Below are 19,380 nucleotides of genomic sequence, written 5' to 3'. Positions count from 1 at the left end.
AGAGCATGGTGCTGACAAAACCAAGTCAAGGGTTAAGATCCCCTTACCACTCCTCTTTTTAAAAGAAAAAGAAAAAAAAATGAAGGAGGAAAAAATTTTTTTCCAGCTTCCAGTCAAGATGACGGAATAGACAATCCCCAGCATCATTCTCTCCCACAAATCAACCAATTTACAACTATAAAAAAGCAACAACAGCCAAGCTGGGGCCGCTAGAGCTCAGGGGAAGAGGAGAGACCTACAGATTGCATGAAGGCAGGAGAAGCCACAGATGAGAGGGAAAAAAACGCTCAGACCATCTCGTGTCGCCACCGCTTTAAAGCTGAAGCTGCCAAGCGCATGGAGCAGGAGCCAGCAAAAGCCTCAGCCTTGGGCCAAGCCCGTGGCGCACTCATTAGAGTGCGGCGCTGGGAGCATGGCGACACTCCCGCCGCGGGTTCGGATCCTATATAGGAATGGCTGGTGCACTCACTGGCTGAGTGCCGGTCACGAAAAAGACAAAAAAAAAAAAAAAAAAGCCTCAGCCTTGCCCTTCCAATGAAGTTGCTTGGAGGCAGCAGGGGAGAAGAGGGCCTTGGTAGCCCCCAGGCCAGCAAGACCACTAACCGGGTTCCTATAGACCCACATAGGAGCAAGAAGCCACAACAACTGAAAAAAAGGAGCCACTCAGAGGCCAGAGAGTCATCGCAAGGGACCAGTGCAAGGCCCAATGCATCACAAGTGTTTGCATCATGGGGCCATTGGGGAAAAGGGCCCACCAGGTGGAACGCTGGGGCACAGCAATGACAGCTGACCAGAAGGACCACTCAGAGGAGACTGGTCAGGAACACAGAATTGCATGGGGTGCAGTTTGATGAAAAGACTCAGGCCCAGATCAGAGTTTCACAATCCAGGTGTACCAGTCTCTGGAGAGTGGGAAAGCAAGAAGTACCTATAAAGTCAACCACTAAAAACAGAAGCCTTCCGTAGGGAATGAGCAGCAAAGCAGCAATTTAGCTAAACCATACAGCTCAAGTACTGGTCCCCACAGGAAGTTCCCCCATCTTAGAAGTAAGGAAAGGACAAAAAATTAGTTGCAGCCCAGGCACACCGCCAGCACCTCAGGCTGCCCAGGAACCTGAAGCACGAAGCTGAAGGGACCACCCTCCCACAACCAGGCACACTGCCAGCACCAAGGAGCATGCCAAAAACATCACCTCCATGTGGGTGGCCCACCACAGATACCACAGTAACCACAGCTGCCACAAAAGTGGCTAGACACCACAACCACCATGCAGATGGTCCGCCAGCCACGGGTGTGCATTGGCACAAGGAGAGTCACCAGCAGAGACCAAAGAAAAGAAGAGGATGTCTCCACAAAGCCCATTCTAGAGTGATAGAAGAAGCATCTACTCTACAATAATACTGGAGGATCTGAACACACCTGTCAGCATTAGACAGATCATCTAGGGAACAAATCAACAGAGTAACCATTACTCTTTCAGAAGGAGAGAAGAAATCTAGGGTAATTAGAGGGGAGATGGGGGAGCAGGGAGGGCGAGGGGTGTGGGGAGAGATTGGACAAGGGGCAGAAAGAATAAGTATGATTTGTAACAATATATAGGCTAGTAATATTGATTTGATCAACATATGTCAACATTGAACCCCCAAATATGTATTATGATTCAATAAAAATTAAAAAAATAAAATATTTAACTTTTTTCCAAAATAAGCATTTCAAGTTACAAACTTTGTTTCAAATACTGCTTTAACTGTATGACACGAACTTTGTTATCTTGCGTTTTCATTATCTTTCAGTTCAGTATAGTTTCTAATATCTTTTGTGATTTTTTTCGACCCAGTTGTTATTTAGAAGTGTGCTGTTTAATTTTTACATATTTGAAACTCTTCTGGATATCCTGTTGTTATTGATTTCTAATTAAATTATTTCGTGATCAGAAAAATAAAAAATAAGAAAAAATTATCAAAGAAACAACACAACAAAAATAATTTCTCAGAGCTGAGGAAAAGATACATGAAGACTCAAAGCCCACTGTTTGGGGAAGAGATCTATGTTTAGACAGACCATTGTGAACTCTGGGATGGCCAATAATTTAAAGAAACTCTCAGAAGCTTTTGGTGACAGTAAGATGGTTCCTTAAAAAATTTAAAAAAGAACTACCATATGATCCAGCAATCCCACTTAGGGGTATATATCCAAAAGAATGGAAAGCAAGGTATCAAAGACATATTTGTATTTGCACACCCATGTTCATAACAGAATTATTCTCAATAGCCAAGAAGTGGAAGCAACTAATGTCCAACAGCCAGTGATGAACAAAATTGGTATATACATACAATGGAATATTATTCAGCCTTAAGGAAATCCTGTCATACGCTACAACATGGATGAATCTTAAGTGAAATAAGCAAATCACAGAAAACACAAATCTGTATGATTCCTCTTATATGAGATATCTAAAATAGTCAAATTCACAGAAACAAGTTGGTTAGAGCAAGGTACTGATAACACCAAGGTCAAGGGTTCGAATCACTGTACCAGCCAGCCACCAAAAAAATAAATAAATAAATTCACAGAAACAGAAAGCAGAATGGTGGTTACCAGAGGTTGGGGGAAGAGGGAGAAAAGAAAAGTCGTTTCGTGGTGTAGAGCTAGGGCTAGGGTCTGAAGCTCACAGACCCCTTGAGCCCATTCATAAACCCTTCACACGCAGGTCTATGAGCTAGGTAACCAGCAAAAAAGTCCTTGGAGCCTTGGTTGAAAAAGGAATAGTCTTTATTCAGCACACACACCACTAGGAGTTAGGCAGTACAAAGAGAAACTCAGAAACTCAACCGCTACCAGCAAGGTCCAAAGAAAAACTGAAACTGAGCAGCTGCCAGCAGAATAAACATGGCTCTATTTTTAGAGGCAAGCTCTGCCCCCAGCCTGCTTCACAAACTGCAGATCACCCAATTGCGATTGACTAGAAAGATACATGGGTGGCACATGAGCACTAACTCCCCCCACACACAACTTGTTTACAAGAAATGTGGAGGGAGCCTGACTAAACTATTCTATTTTCCCCACATATGGCCATAGCATTGCATTTCAGTTTTGCAAGAGAGAAAGTTCTGGAGATCCGGCGCACAACAATGTGAATATACTTAACACTAATAAACTGAACACTTAAAAATGGTTAAAATGCTAAGTTTTATGTTGTGTGTCTTTTTTACCACAATTAAGAATTTTTTTTTTTTTAAAGCTTTAGGGGGTATGGGGCTGAAAAGTCATGAAGACAAAAAGAAGAATCCAAATTGCATGAGACTTCTCATCAGCAAAACCAGATGACAGAAAAATTTTTTGATATTACATAGAAAATCAAAGGATAATGCCTAACTGAAAAATCATTAGATAGTTGCTTAAACATTTAAAAAATAATGGAGGTGACTACCAGAAGACGCCAAAGATATTATCAAAACTTGTTGTTTCTGGAGAAGAGCATTTTTCTCCTTCATTAAAAGCCCTTCTATACCGTATATTTTTTAATTGTGCACATATTACTTTTTAAAATATTGTAATATCGGCCGGCTCAAAAAATATATATATAGTTTAATATAAAACTATCCTTACTAACCTCTATAGACTACTCACTTAATACGTCATTTAAGGTTAAAACAATCTTACTTTCTTTTTTCCCCACCCTCCCCCTTATTTTCTTGTGTTTCATTACAAAATAAGTTTCTCTGAATTTAAATAAATCAGTTCTGAAAACAATGAAATGACTTTTTACCATTTTTATTTTTTTTTTAATTAAATCATAATTGATTATACATATTTTTGGGATTCAATGTTGACACGTTGATCAAATCAATATTACTAGTATGTATATTGTAACAAATTGTACCTATTCTTTATGCCCCTTTTCCAATCTCTCCCTATCCCCCTCTGAAATGACATTTAAAAATGAAATCTAATGCAGAATAAATTTAAAGGAAACATACTTGCTGAAAACAAATAGTAATTATAGAATCCAAAACAGCAGTACTGATATGCTATGTTCGAACTAGCCAGAATACTAAAAATAAGTAATTCAATGGGGGGGAGGGGGGATCAGAAAACAACATACAATTTAATTAATTTTATGCTGTGGCATCTAGCCCTAGATCCCTGGCTGAACACCCTAAACTTTTAAACACTTTACTTTCAGGCGAGAATTGCTGACCTTCCTGAGTCATATGATCCAGATTTCATCAAGTCTGGAAAATTCTCAGCCAATATCTCTTAAAATAATGTGTCTCCTCAACCCACTCTATTCTATTCATTTACAGTTAAAAGCAAGGACTCCTGAGCCAGACTGTCTGGATTTGAATCCCAGATTTGAATTTATTACATATATGCTAGGTGACAGACAAGTTACTTAATCTTTCCTTTGCTTCACTTTCTATAAAATGGGAGAAATAATACCTACCCTGAGAGAGTTATTATGAGAATTTTAAAAGCTCACACACATGAAATGTTTAGAACAGTGCCTTTCTATTTTTAAATTTTAAATGAGGCAACATATTCTACTAAGGGTTATCAAGAAATGTTTCTATGATTTAGCCAAGTGCTCTTCACTACTAGCCTGTTGCTAGACACAATACTTAAATTAACAGCTTTTATTATTATAATATATTGCTAAAATAAATGATAGTAGTAATAAAATCTATAATCAGCTCATGCTCAAAGAGATGCTTGAAAAGTCACATACTACCAACACCAATCCAGGGCCTTAAAGAACATGAGAACATATCCATTCACAAATATATGCATCAAATCCTAAATACTACTGCCAACTGCTTGAATGAGAAGCAAAAGAACATCCCCTCATCAGTAAACTCAGAAACAGAACATCTGGCTCTTACCCTTTCTTCCAATTCTTAATGCATTCAGAATTAAATCAAAAATCCCCTCTTTTTCCAAATCAATTCTGATCAAGTGGCATTTGCTTAAGATTTTGGAAATGACAACTGATATGGAGTTCAAAGGGGGTTGAGTGATTGTTAAATAATTGTTAAATTAATAGTTTACAGTTTTAGTTATAATAGTTGAATAACTAGGCTAGCTCCGAAAGCAGAGATGTCACTGATGGAATAGTCTGGGCAGTTCCAAGAATCCCCCCAAAGCTGGAAAATAGCTCTAGATTAGAGTGAGATTATGTAAACTAATCAATTCAGTAAGTCACAGATTTTATGAAATTAATGTATAAGTGAGACATGCCAGATGAGAATAATTTAGATTTTCTTGTCCTAACTCAAAAGCATGGCTAGAAATTTCAAATTTGAGGCAATAGTGCCACTTTTTAATCCCTCCCTAAGCCCTTAAATAAAAAAAACACAGGCCATAAAACGGAAATAGCTTTGTTGACAGTGGTATTTTGCTTTAGCTGTGAATTTAATTTAAGGAAAAATATGTCACTGTTTGGATATGTATAGTGGTTCTAAAAATTAGACTACATGCAGATCTGAATTGTGAAGAATATGTATTCAGGCTATATCAAAAACAAAAGGTTATCACTTACTAAATTTTAAATTAGTAGTTCTCAACATAGCTATCACACAAAAGAGGAGTTGATTTAACATCACCTGTGGAGCTTTTTTAAATTCTAGAAGAGTATATGTGCCTAGCTTTTTTATTATATGCATATAATAAAACTACAAGAATACAACTAACTATAGGCAGAAACATGGATGAATCTCATTAACAATGACGAAAGAAACTAGATATCAAAAAGTTCATAATGTATGATTCCATTTAAATAAAATGTAAAGGGGCCGACCCCGTGGCGCACTCGGGAGAGTGCGGCGCTGGGAGCGCAGCAGCGCTCCCGCCACGGGTTCGGATCCTATATAGGGATGGCCGGTGCGCTCACTGGGCGGCCGGTCACAAAAACGACAAGTAAATAAATAAATAAATAAATAAATAAATAAATAAATAAAATGTAAAAACAGGCAAAACTAGAAATCAGGAAAGCATAAATTGCATACAACAATTAGAATTCCTATGAAACCCAGTTATATTAGTCTTCATTAGCACAGTAACAATATCTAGTGGCAGATCTAATAAGTATAATAATTCTGAAGTAGTGATGAGTTCAACAATATTTTGAGATACCTACAACTATAATGATATGGAAATATCTGCTTTCTTTCTTTCTTTCTTTTTTTTTTTTTTTGTGACCAGTGAGCGCACCGGCCATCCCTATATAGGATCCGAACCCATGGCCTTGGCACTCCCAGCGCCGCTGCACTCCCAGCGCTTCACTCTCCTGAGTGAGCCATGGGGTCAGCCCTGGAAATACCTGCTTTCTAAAGTAAACAAGTCAAAAAGTATTGCTATACTACTGTGATTTGGTCCTACACTGATAATTAAAGAAAATGCTAAATTTCAGTTAGAGATTAGTGAAAATGAAAACACAATTCCCGTGAATTTTATCCATATATCCCTAGAGATTCTGTAGGCCCTAGCTTAAGAACCCCTGACTAGTCTGAGACAAGAGCAACTTTGGGAAGAAGCAGGGAGGTATAACATATCATGTGATCAGTTCTGAACGTGTTCAGTAGAGATGCCTATTACACATGCGTGGAGATATTGCAGGCAGTTGGATAAAGGAATATAGAAGAGTTCAAGAGTGGGATCGAGGGTGAAGATAAGAATTTGAGAACATTTAGATGGTAATTAAACCCCCTGAAAAGAGTGAGTGTAATTGCAAAGAGAAGAGACTGAAGAAATAAGTTCTGGAGCACTCCAACATTTAAAGGTCAGGAGATGAAAAGGAGGCAGTAAAGGTTACTGAGAATCAGCAACCAGAGTTTTGGGAGGAAAACCAAGAGTGTGGTACCCCTGAAAGCAAAGAAAAATCCTATGAAGAAGGTACTGCTATATTATAACCACCACATTGCAAATGAGGAAACATACATTGAGAGGTTAAGAAACTTGCCAAGGACACACAGCTAGCAAGTGTTTGTAAAACTAAGAAACCAACCCATGCAGTTCACTTCCAAAGCCAGATCTCTTAATTAACATCCCCCTGACTCTCACAATTGGGTCAAAAAAGCTCTCTGGCTAATTCTCTGCCTTTCTTCTGGGGCTGGCAACTATGCCTTTCATTGTACTTAAATGATAAAGAAACTGTGGGCTGTGGTGAGGAAACAGGCCTTTTGGCTTTCTTTGGTTCTAGGTCATTCAGGCCTACCTAGCTTATGTAAAACTTATCAGTAGCCAGCTGCACTTAATTCAATTGTCCAACCAGTAATTACCTATTATTTTGTCTTATTCGTCCTACTCTACACAGGTATTTGCTTCCAAAAGCACATGGGAAAAATATTCAAGGTCAGAATGTGGCTGTTCTTCACTGCAATGGCCTGATTTCATCATACAAGGGCACTTCAAAATGTTCGTGCAAAAATAGAATTAACAGATGATATGAATCTTTCCATTAACTTTTTGAAGTACCTTTATATTACGTGGCAGGAAGTACAGTAGAGTGGTTAGGAACATGCACATGGAGAGAATTCAAAGACGGTAGTGGGGGGAGCGGTTTTTTATATCCTCACGAAAACAGATAAAGACATTTACTGCACCTAAGCAACAAAGGTATCATCCCCCCATAAAACACCAACCACTATAATATCCAAGTGGTATAAGCCTTTGTGCAAAAAGAAGAAGGAAAGTAAACAAGCTTCTGAAGATCCTGAGATGAGAGAAACCCCCAAATCAATACCTACTCACTGGAAAGTTTGACAGGAAAATCTAATAACAGCCAAAACTGTGAGGGGATTCTGCAAGATCCAATCAGGGAGTTAGTTCAAGGGGACAACAATATAATAAGGTCTGATAGTGCCAAAGCAATGTAGGTCCTATAAACTCTGAAAACAAACAAAACCTCCCTTGCTAGACAAAGCTCTACACTAAAGAAAGACTGCTAGGAAGAGAATCAAAATTGCAAAAGACAGCAGCACTCACCGCACTCTTTTAAAATTCGGGAAACCTACTTCTCCATAAAAATGAGCAACAAAAAATATCACAGTCCCATTGTATACAAAGTAATTTTAGCAAAAAAGAAAACAAGGAAAAATAAAGTCCCTAGTCAAAGAAAGCACACCAGGAAAAAGTGCCTACTAAACCAAGGAAACCTCTAACTTCTTTCTAAAAAGTAATGTCTTATGAGAAAGAAAAGATGGAAAGAAAGAAAATTTTGAAAGTCAAAATGAAAAAAAGATGAAAAGAATTTGAGGAAAAGAGATTGATATAAAAGATGGACAAAAAAGACTAGGTAAATTTAACAGAAGTTCACCCAAAAAGGAAACCAAAGCAATCTGACAGAACAAATGCTAGAAACCACAAATCAAGAAAACTTCCCTGAAATAAAACAACTTGGAACTACATACTGAAAGGGCATACCACGTATCGAGGAAAAATTGACCCAGAAAGGACAATACTAAGACTTGTTTTAGTTAAACTACTGAATTTGAAAAGGAAAAAGGAAAAAATCCTTTCAGCATTCAGGCAAAAAGCCAAGTCACATACATGGGAAAGAAAATCAGATTGCCATCAAACTTTGACAGCGGTGCTCTATGCCAGAGAACAATGATATTTAACATAACACAATGAAAGAAAATACTTGTCACAGATTTTACATCCAGCAAAACTGATTGTGAAGTATAAAAGGGTATAAATTAACTATTACGAACACACACTTGGTGATAGAGTTTGGATGAATTGTCCCCCCAAAACTCAGGCGGAAATCTGATCCCCAATGTGACAGTGTTGGAAGCTGTTTGAGTCATGGGGGCAGATCCCTCATGAATGGATTAATGCTCTCGCTGGGGGAGGGGGCCAGAGCGAGATCTCGCTCTATTAGTTCCCGCAAGCGCTGGTTGTTAAAAGACCCTGGCACCTCTGCTCTCTCTCTTGTTTCCTCTCGCCATGTGATCTGCTTGTACCATTGCCTGCCTGCCATTTTCCATCATGAGTAGAAGCAGCCTGAGGTCTGCACCAGATGCAGCTGTCCAGAATCGTGAGCCAAACAAACCTCTTTTCTTTATAAATTACCCAGTCTCAGGTATTTCTGTTATAGCAACACAAATGGACTAATACACTAGGAATATTCTTCCCATGAGGCCTTCCAGAGGAACCTGATGTGAGATAATGACATGAGGCCAAGTGGGCAGCTAGGATGACAGGAGTGAGGATAAGAAAGACAAGACAAAGGTCTACTGAGGGTAAGAGCCAGAGTTTTGGATGAAAGACCTTCGGAATGACAGAAACCTTATTTCCAATGGCCAGCATGGCCTTTAGCTCAGTACGCATGCCTGCCAACATGAGATGTCAAAAGCTAAGAAGTGCCAGATTCTTTGGTATCAAAGATCCATTTATTGTGGGTCACAGAATCTGCAAAAATCTCAAATTATGCCCTTCTCTTTCAAATCACCACCCTCCCTCTCAAGGCTTTTCTTTTTTTTTTTAACATAAAAAAAAAAAGAAGTATGAACATTAGCACAAAATAGACTTCAATTCAACTGCCAGCTCAACCACTTGTGTTGATGTTTTGTCTTGAAAATAGGAGTAATAAAAGCACCTACATCACAAAGTTGTAGTAACTGAATAAGTAACTGCTTAGATAAGTGCCATGCATAAAATGCCTTAAAAGTAATAGCTATCATTACCATTATAATTCATAAATCATCCCCTAATCAACCATAACCAGCCAAATACATAAATAAAACCAGACATATTCAAAAAGCCAAAAAAAATTATAGTTTATGTCCCAGATCAACTATCCATATATAAACTGACAGAGGAGAAAATATCTGATGTTTAGAATGATTATCCTAATAACATTTTGAGCCCTCAGGTTTTTTCAATTAGACTCAACTATATTTAAATATTCTTTGAAATTCTTTTTCATTTTGGAAATCCATTCAATGATTTCTGAAACCAGAAAGCCAGGGAAAAAAAACTTAACTATTATTAGATTTTAGTTGACTACATATATACATGCTTCCTTACTGCGTTTATACAAATTACCTTGTGTATATGTCCCTGTCAGAAACATTAAGCAGTATCACTAGTATTAGACACCTTTACTGCGAAAAAGATTGATTCACTATGAAAACCTCACATTATTACATATGTGCTCAATCCATAAAGTTCCATTCTGCTGTTCACCTTGTCGCTGCTCCTAAAGATACCTGTTTTTTAACATATAATAAAATGCACCCATTTTATGTAGACAGTGATGAGTTCTAACAAACATATACCTTGTATAACCACCCCCAAATAAAGATAGAGAACGTTCCCATCACTCCAAAAGTTCCTCTTGCCCCTGTGAAGTCAACTCCCCATCCTCTCCAGACTTAGACAACCACTGATGTGTATTGTCAGTAGTTTTGCCTTCTCTAGAATTTCATTTAAATGGAATCATACAGCACCTACTCCTTTGTGTCTGGTTTCTTTCACTTAGTATAATGTCTCTGAGATCCATCCATATTGTGTTTATCATTAGTTTCTTCCTTTCTACTGCTTCCATGGCTCTTTAAAACTTTGGATCCTAATATATTTGTACAAAGACTGGGACAAAGCCTCAAGACAGTAGTGTAGGCCTACAGAATACATCATCAGCTACCTACACATGTCCATTAAAATCTTAAGATTATCAGGTAAAAAATTCCTTCCCTTGACCATAATACTAAATTTTTTCAGCTAATGTTGCAGAAATCAGAGGAAGTTCATGTTCCCATTTGTATCTGACTACCTAAATGATGAAACAAGGGCTATAGCTACCTTGGTTTTATGCTTGATTGATTTCAAACACACTGACAGATATAACCTTTTTAACCTCAGCAAAGATGAATGGGAATAAAATAACTGCTCTTCCTACTCCAAATAGTTTTTCAGTTAGCAATGAAAACAAAATAAGTTCAGGGTTACATGGTTTGATTTCTAGCTGTTCTCTGTTCTCTCTCCCAGATAAACAGATCTAGATTAGAAAAAAGCAAATTGGGGGGGGGGGGAACAGACAGCAAATGTTTCATGAGGCTTTTAGAGGAAATTTTATTTATAGGTTTGTCTAGCCATTTTAGTGTTTATGACCAGTTAGCAAAGTGGGACAGAACATGACTCTAATGGACAGTCACAGTCTTGATACCCACAAAAGGGAACTTACTTTACCCTGGAACATTGTTTTAATATGTCTAACATGTCTAGAATATTTCATATAGAGAATGTTTCTCATGATATAACATACAGCCATTTCAGTACCCCAATCACCAATATTCCTGGCAAAACCACTCAAACACTGATGTCCTGATTGGTAGAATTAGCCCGTACATCAGTACAGTCTTAAAAAAGATTTGCAAAATAAGGAAGGTACTTTGTGGCACTTCACACTATTGACTCCCACATTCCAGAAACTCTTTACACTTATGTTTTCAAAACATTCCCCATCATTAGCATTTGTTCTTTTTTTCCTTCAGCCTTCTAAACTAAGAGGGAAGTGGGCCCCCAAAACAATAATTAACCTCCAACCCAAAACATAGTATCTGCCTTTTGATGCATCCTCATTGCCTCAACTTTTACTGTTATACTGACTTTTCAGACGAATTATAGTCTAGGTTTTAAGCATTAAACTAGGCTACATATCTTCAAACGTAACTAAAAACTTCATCTCTGAACCCAAACCACCTTCATATCCCAATCTACCTATCTGTATTAACAACAGCATTCTTCTAGAAACCCACGGCAGAAACCAAAAATCTGCTGATATAAATCTAACCAGTATATATTGTCACTATGTTCCATCAGTCTTGCTTTTAAGTTTCTCTCTTATCCTACCATCCCGATCTTGAGTATCATCACCTAATAATATTATCTAACTGCCTTCCAGTTGGTCTACCTGACTTCAATCTCTCCTCCAATACACCCTACAGACTATCACCAGGTTGATTTCCCTAAAATATTTTTTAATTGTTCCAAAAAGATGTAATGGCTTCCTACTCCCCGAAAGACATTAAATACAAAATATCCAATCGGGATTTACTTATCAGGAAATTTCCTGTACAATTTGTCCTCCGTTGGCCCTCCCTACACAGCCCAAGTATATCATGCTCATTTCCACCTCTTAGTCCATTTTTCCTATTTTATTAGTCCATTTTTCCTACTTTATTTATCTCACCAAATCTTTCAAGGTGCCTATGAAATATTTCCTCCTTGACGCCAACTGCAACCCTTCATCTCACCACTCCCATAAAATCATTCACATTCCTTTCGACATTTTTGCCCTCCTACCCTAACTTGTGACCTTGGCACCTAGCAGGTATAAATAAAAAGATACGTTAAGTTAAAAGATACTTCAAGAAAGGATAATTTTAGTCAGCTATTCCAATGTTCCCAGAAATATCAAACTGGCAGAGACCTAAAAATCTATTGGAACACCAATTAACCTCTACCATCTACTGTTAACATTTATTAAGTACAAGCAGTCCTGATTTCCAGCAATTTTACTTTTCACATTTAAATTCACATTTAAAGCACACAGCCAATTACACCCACTTACTGCAGACAGAGGGCACAGTAATTAATTTCCTGATGATGCGCATAAAGTATACTCAACTTCCCTTTTCAGTCCAGCTCTACAGCCCTTTGTGAGAATATCTTAGGCTCTAGACCAGAATCCACTCAGCCTAGCTCTTCCTACAGGTCCTTAGGCTTAGGATTGAGAAAAGCAGCAGCAAGATTAAGCAGAACAAAGGAAGAAATGCATGGAAGAAATAAACACAAAGGATTGTTTACCTTAAGTATAAAGCAATTGCCCTGCCCGCCCCTCTCTCCCTCTCCCCAAAGCATTCATTTCAAACCAAATACTTTGGGGATTTTTGAACTGCCTTTAGGTGAAAATATTTCATTAGCATCTTTTTATAGACACACTTTATAATTAATCTCTAAAAACTCTTTAAACACAGCTAACAAAAAGAAACACCTGCATTTAACAGCAAAGTAATTCCATACTTATGCCTGTAAGATTATATTTTGTCATTAAAAGAAAACAGAAAAATAGAAAATAGGGCAAATGATAATGGCAAATACCCAAAAGGAGAAATTCAAATGGCCAATAAATACATCAGAATGTTCACTGATACTCACTAATAATAGAAAAAATGCAAACTTAGTAAAGGAAATAATAGTTAATAATATGAAAACTAACAGGAAAATGCAAAATTAAAGTCACAATGAAATACCATTTCTTCCCCATTAGATTGAGGGAAAAAAAAAGAGAGACTCTCAATACCAAATGTATACAAGAATATAGAGCTATGCTGTCTAGTACTGTAGCCACTAGCCAGCCACATGTGGCTAGAAAAAATATGAAATGTGGCTAATTCAAATTAAGATTTGCTGTAAGTGTAAAATACACACTGGATTATTAATATTTAATATAAAAATGCAAAATATCTAATTTTTTATTGTCAACATACTGAAATATTTTAGATAAACTGGATGAAACAAAATACATTATTAAAATTAACTTCACCCTTTTTTTTTGTTAATGTAGTTACAAGTAAATTCTAAATTATATTTACATAGGACAGCACTGTTACAGAGCAACAGAAATTTTATATACCACTGGTATAATAAACTTATATAGTCACTTTGGAGAGAATTTTCGAAATATCTAGGTAGGCTGTAAAATGAAAATAGCCTACAGTCGAGCAGTTATACTCCTAGCCATGTCCTAGAGGAACTCTCACACATTTATATAATAAGAAATGTAAATTACATTTTAGACCATTGTTTATAATCACAAAATCCAAATGTCCTTCCAAAAGAGACTATGCAAAATGTGCTTATGTAATGGAATACTATGTAATACATATGCAACACTATGGAAGAAAGATAACAGAACAAAGACCTTTGCAAAAATGTTAAGTGAAAAAAGTAAATTGTATAAAAAGATATTCTATATACAAGCACGTACACAAACTATAAAGTCTCTTAAAACAGTAGTACTATATGCTATTTAGAGATAGATGCATATGTATGTAGTATGGATAACATATCTATCAGAAGGTAAGCTAGGCACAAAATTCAGAATGGGAGAAAGGAGATGGAATCTCAGAAGGTTACAGAATAGCTGCAACTATACTGGTAATGTTCTATATCCTAAACTAAGCTGAGTGGTAGGTAATTTGGTGTTCAATGTTCTTTATAACTATTTGCATGTGAAATATTTTAATGTTTTTAACATGATTTTATATACCATGTACAGCACTAACTGGGAATACTTTTTGGTTTGGGAGACATAACAAAGCAGTAACTGCACAATTTTAACCATATTAAAAGCAGTTATCCCTTGAATAACACCAGAGTGCAGGAGAAGTTACATTATCAACACCAACAACATAAACACCAAATATGCAAATACATACTTTATACCACTACAGTGAGAAAGGGAACAAAACATACATCCTGATCAGGGGTCAGCAAATTTTTTCTTTAAAGGGCCAGATAAATATTTTTGGCTTTGCAGGGCCATATGGTTCCTGTCATGTACTCAACTGTGCCATAGCAGTGGGAAAGCAGCTTTAGACATATGCAAACAAATGAATGTGGTCATCTCCCAATAAAACTTTATTTACAAAAATACAAAGTAGGCCAAATTTGGCCAATCGGTCACAGTTTGATGACCCTTGTCTAGATCCATCTGTAAAAAAGAAAAGAGAAAAGCTATGAAGTGAGAGTCGGAAGGGGAAATGGATTTGTACAGTAATAAAATATGCCATGGATTACCTGGTAATCACAAAAGAGAAAATGTTCCTTCTCCATGGAGACATCTAGCAATCACCACCCTTAACCCAGTGATCAAACTTAGCACCACTGAATAGTCCGACAGTGGCATTTTGTGCCTCCTGATATGACGTGCTAAGAAACAGCATCACTTATGGAGTATCCTGGCCAAAATGTTCAATGTGAATTTAAGTCATTGGATCTAATTTAACAGTTTAGTTTTAAACAAGGCCTCAAAGAAACAAATTCTGAATAGAGGACATTTTACAAGATAATTGGTCTCTTTAAAAAGACAAAGTCATCTTTTTTAAAGTGGGTGTTTATAAGAGAATTGAGACACAACAAATGCAGTGTAATGCATGATCCTCCAACAGACCTTAGTTTGGAGGGTTAAAAGCTGCATCAGACATTTTGACCCATTTGGTGAAATCTGAATACAGACTGGGGATCAGATGATCTCTGGTCATTTATTTTGTTAGCTATGATAAAAATATTGTAGGTATAGAGTAAAATGTCATTTTTTGGAGATTCATCCTTAAGAATTTAGGGGTAAAGTGACTTAATGTCTATTATTTATTTTTAAATGGTTCAGCAAAAGTTATATTTATGTAGATGAAGTAAATACAGCAACATTATAATGCTTGTGTCCCCCTGAAATTGTATATTGAAATCCTAAACCTCATTGTGATGGTATTAGAAGGTGGGGCATTTGGGAGGTAATTAGGTCACAACGCCCTCATGAATTGGATTAGTGCGGTTATAAAAGGGACCCCCGAGAGCTCTCTAGTCCTCCTTTCGCCCTGTGAGGTTACAACCAAAAGACAGCCGTCTTCAAACCTGGAGAAGGTCCTCACCAGACACCCAATCTGCCAGCACCTTGATCTAGAACTTCCCGGCCTCCAGAATTATAAGAAATTTCTGCTGTTTATAAGCCACCCAGTCTATGGTACTGTGTTACAGCAGCCTGAACTAAGACAGGCAAAAATACAAAATACTGTTGAATTTAGGTGATGAGTATATAAGTACTCAGTGTAATGTTGCAATGTTATGTAGGATTAAAATTTTTCATAATAAAAAGGCAAAAAAATGCAGTATGAGATGATTTTTAGCTTGCTAAATTTTATTTATCACTCTCCCCTCCAAAAAATATTAAAGTACTACTAAGTCTCCCCCAAAGTTCTCAAGGTTACATATAAAAATCTACCCAAAAGAAATTCTCTGAAAGTTCATGACCCTAATGTTTTTCCCTTAAAGCATCTGATTTCCAAAAGTGGACAAGACAAAAATTACAAGATACACTGATTAATTAATACTGCTATTTGACTTTTACTCATTTTAGAAAAATTCCTAATACATGAAATAGCCTGGACAGTTAGCTCAGTTGGTTAGAACATGGTATTATAACACCAGGGGCAAGGGTTTGGAACCCAGTACAGGCCAGCGGCCCAAAAAACCCCAAACAAATATATATATATATAAATTATATCTATAATTCCTTTATGGCACTTTTACTTTTTACCTTATATAATTAAATGTTCATATACCTGTTTTACTCTCTTCCTCACCCCCCCAGATGGCAGTCTCAAATAATCTTTGTTCCCGAAGTGCCTATGCTGATAATATTGACTAAACAAAAATGAACAGCAGGAAATCTGTATTCATACCTTAAACAAGCATCAAATTCTAGAGAAAAAAATGTAAACCTCTTCCTACACCCTACTTCCCTCCTCTCCCTAAAAGATACTGTTTCTATGGAAAAATTTATTCAGCAAATCTTTATAGAATACAATATTGGTACATGGATAAATCAGCATACAAAACTAACACAATTATTGCCCTATGTAGCTTACACTCTGGTAGAAAATGAGAATCTTAGAACAGAACCCTTGAATTTAGAGTCAGAAGGACCTCAAGATACCATATGGTCCAGCCCTCTGCCTTTACTCAAGTAAAAAAAAATGTTAGATTACAGGTTAAGACTACTAAATCTTAGAAAGAATAAGTAACTCACAAGTCACAGAATCATTACAAGGTTGAGTGGGAACCTCAAACAGGGTCTTCTGCTGCCAAGTTTAACTACTCTTTCAGCTTAGCGTATATCATGTAGCAGCAGTAATAGTAGTAATATTAGTAATAGCAATAGAAAGCACTCAATAAAGGTTAGCAATTTTAACGTACCAGGCTCTATGCTAACAGCTTTACATGTATTTGGGCTGGCCAGTTAACTCACTTTGGGAGAGTTTGGTGCTGATAACACCAAGGTCAAGGGTTCAGATCCCCATACCAGCCAGCCACCAAAAAAAGAGAAATAAAATAAATAATTTTTAAAAATTAAAAAATTTGAATAAACCTTTACATGGATTATCTCAACCCAACAATCTTAAGAAATATACAAGAGTACTTCAAAAAGTTCCTGGAAAAATAGAATTGAAAGATAATACAAGTCTTACATGGACGTTTTGAAGTACCCTCATACTATCATCAAATGACCTTACTTTACAAGTGAGAAAACCGAAATTTAGAAACATCAAGTAACTTGCTTTAAGTTACCTTATCTATGAAGTGGTAGAGCAAGGATTCAAATCCAAGTATCTGACATTAGCATCAATGCTCCCAATCACCATCCCTCCTTTTGGAACTTTTTCCAGAAACATAATCCACTCCAAGTATAAAGACTTAATATACACTTATAAACATACACAAGTAAACAGTGCTAAGCATTCTACATTACCTGAAAGAACAGAGTAGCAACAATTCAGAAATATTTATCTAAATCTGTTGAAGGGGCTGGCCAGTTAGCTCAGTTGGTTAAAGAATGGTACTGGTAACACCAAGGTCCAGGGTTCAATCCCTATACCAACCAGCTGTCAAAAAAAAAAAAAAGTAAATCTGTTGAGAACATGCGTCATTCACACTGTAAAACAATACCAATGTCATTACCATTTGGCCAACCCCTCTAACCAGCTTTCAAGTATACTCCTGAAATTATTGCTATTTAGCATCTCCCAAACTTTTTTTAGCCAAAATATTTGAAAACCAATTAAATATCACACTTTTTACCTTGTTAGTTTTCAGTCCTCTTAAAAACACAGGGCCAATGTGATTCCAGCCTGCTCTCTATAATTAACTACTCATCTCTACTCCATTATATTCGAAATATGCCTTATACTTGACTCCATAGTTTGGCCAGGCAATATAAATCCAAACAAAGACAAAAAGGCCCACCTACACGAATTCCCCTCTATAGGGTGGTCATATAGTCTGAAAACACAGATGTTAGTTTAACATATTCTGTGATGTAACATCAATAAACAATATATTATGTATCCATCTGTGTTTCCAAACTTGGTGGCCACCCTGTATTTAAATAAAAATCAAGTAAGCAAAGGCAGAGGCAGAAAAAGCAACACAAAGCAAGAGCACAGAAGAACAAATAACCTTAACTAAAGTACAAATCTATCACTGAGAAAAATATTTTTAATAAGAGAGAAGTTGTTGAGACAGAATAAGAGCAATAAAGCCATCTAAATCATCACTAATCCTTCCAAGCTCTATTACCCTTACAAACTAGAGTTAGAATTTATAAAACAAAAAACAAAGAAAGGGTAGGCTATAACTGAAAGCTATTACATATTTAGCTAAATGTTATCATTTCACATTCACATTTTTATTCAAAACACTCCAGAACAGTTGAATAGAAAGAAATAATCTGTGTCCTTAAGTTTAGGACCATCAACTACCAAAATATTCATAAATTTTTAAATTATATGAACAAAACCAGTTACAAGAGATAATTTAAGAAATTCAAGTAAGGTTATTTTTGGTTATTTTTGAATCTAAAATACAGGCAACTCAAAGATGGCCAAATGTTGAACAGCTTAATAAACCTGGTCTGAATTACAGCACTAAATTTAATACATTCAAAAAGTTTCAAGTTCTCCTGCACATCAGCATTTTGGTAAAGTAATAAATATAGTTACAAAAATATATTAAAAGTGAAACTGGTACTCTGAAGACTTATTAGGGTGTAATAAAAGAGGTCTCAGGTCATGAAAGGAACTAATGTTCATTTTTTATTGGAGCAATGAAATATACAAGTCAATTTGCTTTAAATATAGATATAGATATAGATATAGATATATTGATTCCGCTGCAGCAATCAAGATCACATGAAACTCTGAGTCTGACTCACAAGTGACAGGGAAAGACCATCAAGAATTAAATTAAAAACAAAAGACCAAAGATCTCTCATGCTTAAGTGTGCAATGTTTGTGTAAACTCAGAAAGAGACATCTTCACCAAACTGGATCATTACTAGGAAACTACAGAACAGAAAGTAGAAACTAAGCACCTTCTTCACATGTAAGTACAACAGGACAACCTTATGCAGAAATTTTGCAATGCAGGAAAAACAAAAGCAGGAACTCAAGTAATACACCACAGCTACGGAATTAAGGAAAGCAGTGATAAATATACAGACCAATTTGAGAACAATAAAACAAGAGACAAATTGGTTCCATCAGACATCTTTTAGCAAAATTGTCAAACAACCAGAGAACAAACGTAGCAGTCGCAAA

General features: G+C 36.5%; 1 protein-coding gene across 8 annotated transcripts in view; it reads right to left on the bottom strand.

Moving 5' to 3' along the window:
* PPM1B (protein phosphatase, Mg2+/Mn2+ dependent 1B) overlaps positions 1-19,380 on the bottom strand; it is an 83,953-nt gene that overhangs the window by 58,384 nt on the left and 6,189 nt on the right. For 6 of the 8 annotated variants that reach the window (XR_010021644.1, XM_063078063.1, XM_063078060.1 and 3 more), the window contains one exon: positions 17,535-17,667. The exons of the other annotated variants lie outside the window; for them this stretch is intronic. The gene's annotated coding sequence lies outside the window, so the exon portion shown is untranslated. The remainder of the gene's footprint in view (positions 1-17,534; positions 17,668-19,380) is intronic. 8 annotated transcript variants of the gene reach the window in all.

This window comes from Cynocephalus volans, chromosome 14, assembly GCF_027409185.1.
Source record: "Cynocephalus volans isolate mCynVol1 chromosome 14, mCynVol1.pri, whole genome shotgun sequence".
In the NCBI taxonomy this organism is placed as follows: Eukaryota; Metazoa; Chordata; class Mammalia; order Dermoptera; family Cynocephalidae; genus Cynocephalus; species Cynocephalus volans.
Note: the sequence above shows the minus strand (reverse complement) of the source record. Positions and strands in the feature narration are given on the sequence as shown.